Source organism: Varroa destructor, unplaced genomic scaffold (assembly GCF_002443255.2).
Source record: "Varroa destructor unplaced genomic scaffold, Vdes_3.0 BEIS01000005.1, whole genome shotgun sequence".
NCBI classification, from domain to species: Eukaryota; Metazoa; Arthropoda; class Arachnida; order Mesostigmata; family Varroidae; genus Varroa; species Varroa destructor.
In genome coordinates, this window is record NW_019211458.1 from 32,219,303 (window position 1) to 32,229,898 (window position 10,596).

General features: G+C 38.1%; 1 long non-coding RNA gene across 1 annotated transcript; it reads right to left on the reverse strand.

The window, feature by feature from the left end:
- Window positions 1–1,775: 1,775 nt before the first annotated feature.
- LOC147755575 (uncharacterized) lies at window positions 1,776–10,596 on the reverse strand. The gene is made up of 3 exons (XR_015329051.1): window positions 9,975–10,596; window positions 9,587–9,811; window positions 1,776–2,702 (listed from the first exon to the last, which is right to left on the reverse strand). It is a non-coding gene; the product is annotated as an uncharacterized LOC147755575 (long non-coding RNA).

The window sequence follows — 10,596 nt, forward strand, 5'->3', positions numbered from 1 at the left end:
TATATATATATATATTTATAGTAACAGTGAGACAAATAAATAATAATAAATGATAACATTAAGTTAGCAACGATAATAACACGCTGAACATCTCCAAGGTCGCACACGCTTGCAGAATGATTTTGTGAAACGGTATTTTGTGGCTCTACATAGCTTAATGTACAGTCGGAACATAGAACGGAACGTCCACAGCTGGCCTGGCCCTTGATGCGCGAATAAGAAACAGACAGGTGTTGAGCTAGAAAAATTTGGTTAACAGTTGACGTAGCAGGAGATGCTACTTCAACTTGAAGCTTGAGTTTATAGTAAATTTAGTTGTAGTTTTGCCTTCTTGTAAGCTAATACGTGGAAGTAAGTTAACGTAAAATGAAAAGTGATTCATCCGCCAGCAAACATATTGCAATAAAAATATACGCCATCAAAAATACACTTTAGCTGTACGTTGCTAATTTTAATAATGTAAGATAGGAAGATGTGGCTTACGTCCCTAGCAACTCGTCGTTGTTCGTCTCGAGGAGAACTAAACTTATAAACTTTTGCAATAAAGGGTAACTCGTTACATAACATATTCATGGAGGGGTGGTATCAACTTCTTTCTAGGCCATGTGACCTAATCGATTTTGCTCTCCTTTCTACGTCCGCCCAGTTGTATTGTTCTTAGCAGAAAACCAGTAATTTACGAATGACATAGCAGTTAAGATACAAGTTACGCTCAACACATATAAATATACGTTGACTGCGGAGCGAATATAGCTCAGCAAAGAACTGAGCCAAGAAACACACTGATCCAGCCTCGACGTAATCTTTTCTCTGTAAAGGATCCGTTAAAAAATTTTACACATATCGTAACGACGAAACTGCGTCCCACCCTCTAAATGGTATCCGACCGACGATATCCGGTAAGTAGCGCTGATAAGCTTAACGCCAATTCGCTGCAGAATCTACCAGAGGTGTCCTAACATAGAGGACTTCATAAAGCTGAATACGGAGATGGAGAATGAGCAAAGACTAAATGACTTGCCGAAGAGAAAGGGTGCGTGAACATTTTTCGTCTATCCAAGCCAATAGCCAAGTGCTATCCAGATAAGGGGCCTGTCCGTTCTTTCGACTGGTGGTTGTTCTATCTGACCATTCCTTTTCACACTCAGGAGACTCAAAAGCTCCGGCTTGTCAACTTCTACTATAGTACCCACGCCTACGCCCCCCTACCTCCCGTCCCAGACTTTAGACGTTCTATGTGTCTCAGGGACGGGATACCATTTTCTCGAGTGTTCCGCTGATGATCAAACGCAAGTAATCTATTGGCTGTTGGACTATAGAAAAAGACTAGGTACTTCACTTTCTCATTTTTTATCGTTCAATGTCAGACAATCTGTAAGATGTGAACCAATAAATTTTAGTTTCTCATAATCAATAGATCACACTTACGTCTAAGAAATGCAAAGGTTCAGATTATAAATTCGATCAATGTTATTTCAGCCAAATACATATTTGTCTTGAGTACCGTCACTGTTGTGCGACACCTCAATATGTGTTTTCTCTAGTTTCGACGTCCATCAATGGTCCAGAGGTAATATAAAATACAAACAGGATGGAGCAGGACGCAAGAACTGTTTGTTGTGTTCTATTCCGTTAGGAATGAAGATAAGACGTAATTTGGCCTATTTCGTGTTCTGGGCTTCAAGCCAAAGGATTGTCGTTGTCACCTTGAACTTCTAGGTAAGGAAACCTTTAAGACGGGCCTAAAGAACTGAAGGCAAGAATTCGTTGAGCTTAACAGGGATTTCTTTGCTTGAGTGCAATGAGGAGCATGAGCGAAAAGAAATGAGCCGCCGTAAATTCTGTCATAGACTCGGCAGGAAACGTGGTTTCCACCAGCTTTATAGTACATGTAAGTGGTCTAAGTACTAAAGAAATTTTGATAGATATCATGCCATCCTAATAGACCTAATACCATCCTTAAGACATTTGAACAATTTCAACAAGATTCGTATAATTCATATGATACAAAATGTTTCGAATTTTTCTATATACTCTCTTTGATATTAGAATATTGTGTTGTTGACCTGTTTATACGAAGTTTTTGACTACGATCGGTAACGATGAATAGAAACAATTTTATGCGTTAGTTTCAATACAGAAAGCTGGAGGAGCTTTCACAGGTATTGCCAGAGTGTGTCGATCAATAATACAGATGAGGCAACCTCATCGAGATGTAAGAGTAAGGTTTATTGCGGTAAAATTAAAGATTGATTGCAACAATATGCTGTCTTCGTTGGAAAGATCGATTTGTGGCATACAGTAAAAACCGTACTAAAATAGCAATATATATCAGAAAAAAACTTTTGTTTATATTTCTTTTGAAGCCACATTTTCTGACTGTACTGATATGGGAAAATCAATTTTTTCTATAATAGTGAAAGTAATGAATGATCTTAAATAGTGTTCTTTGTCAGACGTTTCCGAATGAATAGAACCTGTCGGTTACTCGAACTATTATGAAGTTCCACGAAACAACAAGCATGATCAAACTCGAGTGACCAACGTGTTTCTATAATGATATGTTACACAAGTGAATGTTATTAAAAGGCAACATATTCCGTCTACGTAATATCCCGGTGAGAAATCTTACATTCTGAGATGGGTTAGGGGTTGAGATATCGTTCAGCTCAACATTGACACATACTTAGAGCTGTACGTGTCTGAAATAGCAAAAATAAGTTACTTTAGTAACCATTTAGTAAACATTAGCTTATATAAATTCCGGACATCTCTAGTATAGAATATTAATAATAACGTAACGTAATAAACTACAAGTAAAAAATATAGTAAAAACCGTTTATAGAGAGTAGCGTTATACGGGCGACTTACTGCTGTTGTCAAAGGTTTTAATATGATTCTAACATTTTTCATAAAGCCTGCGTTTTTCCTTGAGACTACCAAGGCTTTAGAGTCTCGAAAAATTGCTTCCGCAGGTGAAGAATATAAGCTCTTATTCAAGAATATGAAGAGCAGCCCTCTCGAAGGGTTGTAAGTGTACTCCAGCTATGGTACAATAAATTTGAAGGTGAGCTTTTTCTAGTTTGGATAATTGAGTTTCCTGAATATGAACCGCAATAAATTCAGAGGCATGCATGTACCGTATGGTCTTTCACGAGCTAAGATAGTGCTAGTTCTAAAGTGAAAGCATACTTTGGTAGTCTCCAGACATGGGCCATATTTGCACATGTTTTTAATTTTTTGAAAATACTAAGGCTACTAAAAGACTGTTTTAGTTCGTCCTTGAGTTCGTGAACACGTATCTTCATAATAATGGTTCGTGTTAGATTTTAAAAGATAAATATATTACTAAGTTCGCACACTTACAAATGTGATTTGAATGCGTAGGAAATAACAAAAAATAATCATTTTTTGTAACAGTTCATAAGCAACACGTGTAGAAAATTTGCAAACGAGAAGCAACACTTTCTTCGAAGGGTTATTGTATAATTCAAAGGGTGCAACTTACTCGTTTTGACTATTTAATAGTGTCGAAAATCATATAGGAGTATTTATATCATCATAGCTTGCTTTCTAGAAGATGCCATGATGTTGTCCGTAGAAGAAGGTGATGTTACCATAGCTGAAGCAGGTTTGTATTAGACTTTGCTGGAAAGGCTTTTTTTTCATTCTTTCCAATCAGATTCCACGCCTCTCAGCGCATCTTTTAATTTAGATCGTTTGTCACAGCTAAGCGAGAAGTTACCTTTAGCCATTTGTCGAGTCATTTTTCCTCACTTGCGATATGGTTAGTTTTGCACCTAGCTCCTGTTCTTCTATTAGAAGAAGCCTTAGGCCATCAAACGATCTAAACAGTAGCGCGATACGTCGGACCGTCTTTTGTTCATGTCCGCATATTCACCCAAAGTGTCTCCATACGGAAGACGGCATTGAGCATACGGAAACCTATCTCGTATCTTTCAATGAACAACGTGTCACATTAGTGCTTCACATGAAAATGGCAACCGCTATATCATCAACGTTCCTGACACGCCTCGCCCTTAGCCATCTGCACGTGGGCGTAAGGTGGAGCGCCTCTACCTTTAACTAGGGCAAATAGCTGCATCGACTCTGCCTCCGAATTTAGTTAAAGGCGAATATAATAGCCCTACAATTTCAACCACGACGCGACTCGTCTCAGTGGTAAAATTTCCCTCTCGTAGTTAATAAGCACATTGTGCAAGCGGGGATAGTCATCTTCCACAGGTCATTGTTTAGACTGCTTCCGACAGGGTGTTCTCTGCGGTAATCTTGTGCGCCAAGGGCAAATCAATGGCTTCGGAGAACCTGCCTCACATGCACAGAACCTGCCCATGGAGCTAGAACAAAATTGGGAAATCTATTTATATATTGCTAACAATTAACGAGGCTCACATAGATGCAGGTAATTTTTACAATGAACGAGTCGATTTGATGCTCAATATGCGTTAAATTAATTTGCCGGTGGAATTGCACAATATACTAAAACGATGGATGTGATTCGACATTTTAAAGATAGTTTTTTCAGCTTTATTCCTTATTTATTTTTATTTTATTATTATTATTATTTATCATAAACAAGTAGCTAGCACTGAGCAAGTACTAGTGATCGCACTTGGGAATACGACGCGATCTAGCCGCGTACATTGTCGATTTATATTTCGGGTATTCATTAGATAAAGTAGGATCGTCTCATTGAAAGCAATTTATTTAAGAACTCCATTCTCGCAATGCAGAGGGATGTTTTTGGAAATACGTACCCAAATACTAAATTAAACTGTTTCGGCCAAAGGGATAGTAACAAAGAAAAAAAAATGTAAATAATTTGACAAAACATGATCTTAAATTTTATGATTCGAAAAGCTCGTTTGTTTTGATATAGTTACCCCCCACCACTTAACGTAGACTCTGTCCATAAAAACAGATTATGATGAATCTATTGTTATTTGTTTTGCTTGTTTAATGTTGACAAACAGTCGAAAATATCTGTAGTTCTAATCAGACGAAAGCAGAAAAGATATAGACGGTCATAAGCACATCTTTGAAATCGTAGGTTAGTACTAGTAATAGTAGAAGAATGGACGGCCTTCTAAATAACAGTCATCAGTATTAGTACGCAACGTTACCTGTCATCCAACTTCTGATCATGTATATATATATATATATATATATGTATATAGCCAATGAAGAGCTATTGCGTGGTTTTTAGTTAAATTAGACTGCTTGTATGCGATTCTTAACGAACTATTCAAAGTACAAGTATATACACGCGTAACACTGTCTCATTTCTGAAATGCCTCAAAAAGTTATTATTGGAAGAACCTATTCATTTGGATCGTGGGGATTTTTCATGGCCGGTTTGGGGCGCCTCATAGTTTCAAATTGTAACGTATTTTTTGACATCAACTAACAAAACCGCAAAGTCCGCCTTTAGCGTCGTCGTCATGTAAATTTTAGCTAAAACTTATAAACAAAATTCGTATATGTTATTCCTCACAATTTCACGAAGTGTGGATTAATTACGATATATAAACATCTGTGAAAATGATTTAAAATGTAAAACATCGTGATTCCCTTATAATTATAGATTATAAACATTATATTTAAAGTAAATTCAAAGATAATCATATTGGCAATAACCAAAAATATGTTAGAATGATCGTAAAAACCTCTACACATGGCGAATCAGCGTTCATAAACGTCAATCAAGACTAAAATCATGATGAAATACTAAATATTTTTACTATATAAACATTTCTATTAGGAAGGGGTGACGTATATGTTAATGAAGATCTATTTAACATTATCGTTAAAATAATCGGCGCCATTAGAGGGAAAAAGCTATACCAGTATATCCGGATATAAGTAAATCCGTCGAGAACTTTTCTATTATGTGACCTCCGAGCTCACTACACCTAAGTCATTTCCCAAAAGTGTTACCGAAAACGTTCATGTCGTTAACTTATATAAGAGCCCCAGGTGGGGCCGTATAGACAGATAGCTTTATCGTTTTTCAAAGCTAAAGGAAAAATACTTTTTTTTTTCCTAGAACGACTGAAAAACATAACGTTTAACACTCGTTTCCTTCCAAATCAGACAAATTCGATTACCATAGATCCATATTAAGTTTTGCTGCGTAATATGCAGCCAGGGTTTGAATGGTTTAAATACTGACTCATTCATGGGTTACTTTTTCTATTGACAAATCGAGACGTACAGTGATAATATGTGCCGTCGCAATTTTTCAACTGCAACAAACGATTGTGGAATGAAAAGTTATCTATAATAAATTCTAATTATTATCCGCGGGTGCATGCGTTGACGATGCTGCTTTCGTCGAAACGACAAGTTACACCAAGTAAGTAATCAAAAGCAAGCATACGTTATACGTTGCTCATAACGACGACATGTGGTACAGCGACCGCGAAGATACGATGTCTTATTTCAACTTCACAGCCATATGTATACACGTTTCTGCTAAGCAGACGTGTACTCTGAAGCCATCTGTGTGCAACGATGAAGTTTTCATAGTATCTGATTTTGAAAGTCTCTTTGTTAGGAAAACTACACGGTTTCCCACCTTCTATATATAATATGTCGTATTTTTTCATTATTTACAGTGGGCAGGTTGTGTGGCGTTACTGTAGATATAGTAGCCATCAATGAACATCAAAAGCTTAGCTTTCCAGAACTGGAATGCAAGTACCGTCCATACGGTAAAATACTATAATACCGTCATCCGCACAATTGCCTCCTCCAATCTCGAAAATTGAAGCGCTATAAATATTGCGGTTTAATAAGCAGTTTTAGAAAAAGGACAACGCTGTTCGTAACTATATTTGACAATGTCTTTGGGTCCCTGCCGGGTGATAAACATTCAACCGAACAATGACTAAATTTACTTGTTATTATCAACTAACAACAGATTTAACTTTTTCTAAAATAGAAACGATAAAAACAAGAGACGACTCGGTCGCAATTGCTTGTCTTCGGTCGGAAATTGCCACTTGAAATGCCACCATGATCGGTACCTTGGTGTTTGCTGTTCGTAGAATAGCTATAGCCTTAACGGTTAGTTGTAGCCGAAGGTTAATGGTAACCAGTACCAGCTCTGCCCCGAACGACTCTACCCCACTCATTCGCAAACCGATTTACAATTAACGGATCGACCCATCCAACTCTTTGTTATCTAAATGCAAACACTTGCAAAGGATGTTTGAAGTGGACCACTTCGAACGTATAGTATCGGACCTAAAAAACCTGCTTAATAGTCGGTGTCCTTAAGGCTTAAGGTAATCAAGGGCTGACTAACAGCTTGAATAGAATACAGTAGCATTTTGAAGTAGCTGGCTAGCTAAGCGCATGCTCGACAGATTATATGCAACGCTTAAGTGAACCTGAGAGTAAATAGGCCCAGTTTATATTGTGGAACCTGGGCTGTCATACACAGTGATGAAAAGACATTTGTTCACAGTTATTAGTCTATTAATAAATGTATGTATTTTAACATGAAATACAATAAGCGGAAGACAGATTTTTGGAAAAACGGTTTTATGAACCGGTTGCAATGAACCGTTGAATAGCAGACCATAGAGCGTAAACACAGAATATGTACAACGTTAGTAAAATAGTGACCAATTCGTCAATCTGTCTATATAATATGAGGAAAAATAGCGAATGACGAACTCAAAAAAAGGCAGTATTTCTGTGGTAAGTCAGAAAAAAATCCTAAAACCTGTCAAAAAATAGCAATAAAAAATACTATTTACATGTGGTAATGATAATCATTTTAGACGAACTTAATAAACAAGTGCATAACGGTCAAACTTATTAACAGAAAAAAAAGTTAATTTGAAACTATTAGTTACGTACACATAAAAACACCATTGCGATTGGCTTTGTGTTGACAATTTAAAAATGTTACTCGAGTATGGCCAAATTGCTGTCCTGTTTACTTCATTTATATTCGTCTGTCTTAGTGCATCAGAAATACACTTCGGGAAAAATTATATCGATATAGAAATATGTGTATTGGCCTAGCTTAGTTTGCCTGAAAGAGACATACATGCATTAAATGTCATTGAGCCGATGACATACGCGCCGCTATGATTGTGCAGTAGGTAGTGTGCTCTAGGATCCTACTAAGAATTCCGGATAGAGAAGCTCAGTTTGATGAACCGAGTATTGGTATTTATTTCGCGCCACAGTATCGTGCCCGGGCAAAAACCATTCCTTTACGTTGATGATTCTAACACATACTGAAGACTTGGCCTCATTGTGTAGCTGTTGTATGATAGCTCTTCGCAGCAGTATCCGAAGGTTAAGATGACTACCCATCTGACTAGCGGCTTGTTCATGCTATCGCCAACGACTGTCATGCGCCACAAAGTAAAACATTCGTTTCACCCCTTAGGATCGATGTCCTGCTCACTGTCAGCCCTTTAGCCGTTAGAACTGCGACGACTGGTGCCCTACCATAGCCCAATGCGATGGCTCTAAGGAATCGATACTCTAAAACACTTCACGCTCACGTCACGCTGTCCCTTGTGCTTGTTTATCAGATATATGTGTACATGAATTGCGGTAGACATACACCTTTGGAATTGCCGTATGTTTGGATTAGAAGTCAGATTAGGGAATTCGACACTAAGGTGGTAACCATTAGAGCAAGATTATGACTCTTTTGGCAATATGTCTGCTCCTGTGGCTGGTCTTTTATGCTGTTTTATACGGCCAGGGCCCTCGTGAAATGCTGGTCTGAAGTAAGCGCAAGAGGGCTATCTTCTTAACCAACCCACGGGTGTCTGGCAGACCTTTTAGCTTTTGGCTTCGGAATCATTTTGGAAATGACTATAGCAGGCCTGAAGCGCGAGTGCATTGCTTCATTGCTCCGTAGTTGGGGCAAGTTAGATCAGGATGGTAAAGTCCTGTTTCCCGCAGACAAATGATCTTACTTCAATTGAAACAGCGCTTTTTTTTCCGGACGGCTCTATATATTTACGCTACGATTTTGTGGAAGGTTCTTTCGCTCATTGAATTGGTTCTCTGTCAGCGCCAACCGGTTAAGATTTCAACAGAAACCACTGCCGAAGTATTGATCTGCATAATTATTTAGGTTTGTGGTTTATATTAGGTGATTTTTATATCCTTATTTCAATCAGTTTCTTGCCGTTCCCCATATTTTCTTCATTTTCTATTTCACTGACATATTTTTACACCAGCGATAGAATCTTAATAGAGGTAATAACTATAAAATAAAAGGATGGAGCTCAAACAATCATATACTCCGGAGAACGCTTTTCACTGCACCGACTCACTTGGGCTGCTTTGTCCGTTGACGTAATTTAACTATTGAAGACTCTACAGAATATAGATAAAGAATTTAACTTTCGTCAAATCATGAATGTAATACTAGGATACTCCATAAGCTGTTTTGGAATAAACACATATATCGAGCTAAATGAATATGCTACGATGTCAGAGTACAGATCGATTTCCACACGCAGCTGACACGTACGGCTATTTAGATAACTTTAAATATTGCCTTATTTAATTTCTCAAATCATACCTTCAATTCAAGAAATAAGTTGGACGGATTGAGAGCGGTTTTAGGCAATCTTTTTGTCTCCCATTAGCTCATTTGTCCTCTTCGGCATTAGCTGGTATCGTCCTTCGTTGGTACTTAATATTCGATCATTTATTCACGTCTATTTTGTGGGATAGATAATCAATGTAGGGGAGGTACGGACTAGGTTTAATAGCAAACAATACATTTACGTATTGGATGAAAAGCCTGCAACGAAAAAAAAGCAACGAAGCTAAGATTTAAAAGCGGATCTGAATAGACCTCGAGTAAAACAGAGATACCGAAGCGTTCTATTCATATTTGCTATTGATATCAATCAAAGTCACAGAACCTGTGCCTTATAATTTCGCTAAAAGTTACGATAAGTTACCCGATAAATTACGAGTCATCCGACTTCTATCTGGTAATCTGAACGAACAGCGCGTTCTTCCCAGCGAAAACACTCCTTTTAGATGCGATAACATCGATAAAGTTCTTAGATAAGCAGACATAACGTGACCCCCCTTTTGTGTTTAATAGCAACGGGGTCTGTCCGAAGCGTGGATCCAGAACGGTGGCTCTGATGGGTGATAGTGTTTTCACTTTAGCGATATGTTTGTCCAGAACTGCACGTAGCAATAATGGAACCAATTGCACGCCATTGGCCCAGTCCATTATTGCATCATAGACCCGTCTCCTTTTCGAGAGAAAGTTGCGAAGCCAAGGGGTGGCGTCCTAATCCGCATTGACTCGTTACGCTGACCACTCCTGAGTAGATTCCGTTACTCTTCACAGCATCGACGCTATTGTCGGCGGCGTAACCCCACCTTTCGATATCGGGGATACCCAAATCTCACCTACTCTTTTTCTAGCAACTTGTCAAAAGGAAGAAAGAAAATTACATTTTAACATACTAGCTGCATTTCTTTCTAGACGCACATATACACGTAACATACGAGCAATGGACATTAGACGATATTGCATTGAGGCGATGTCAGACAACTGAAAACGGC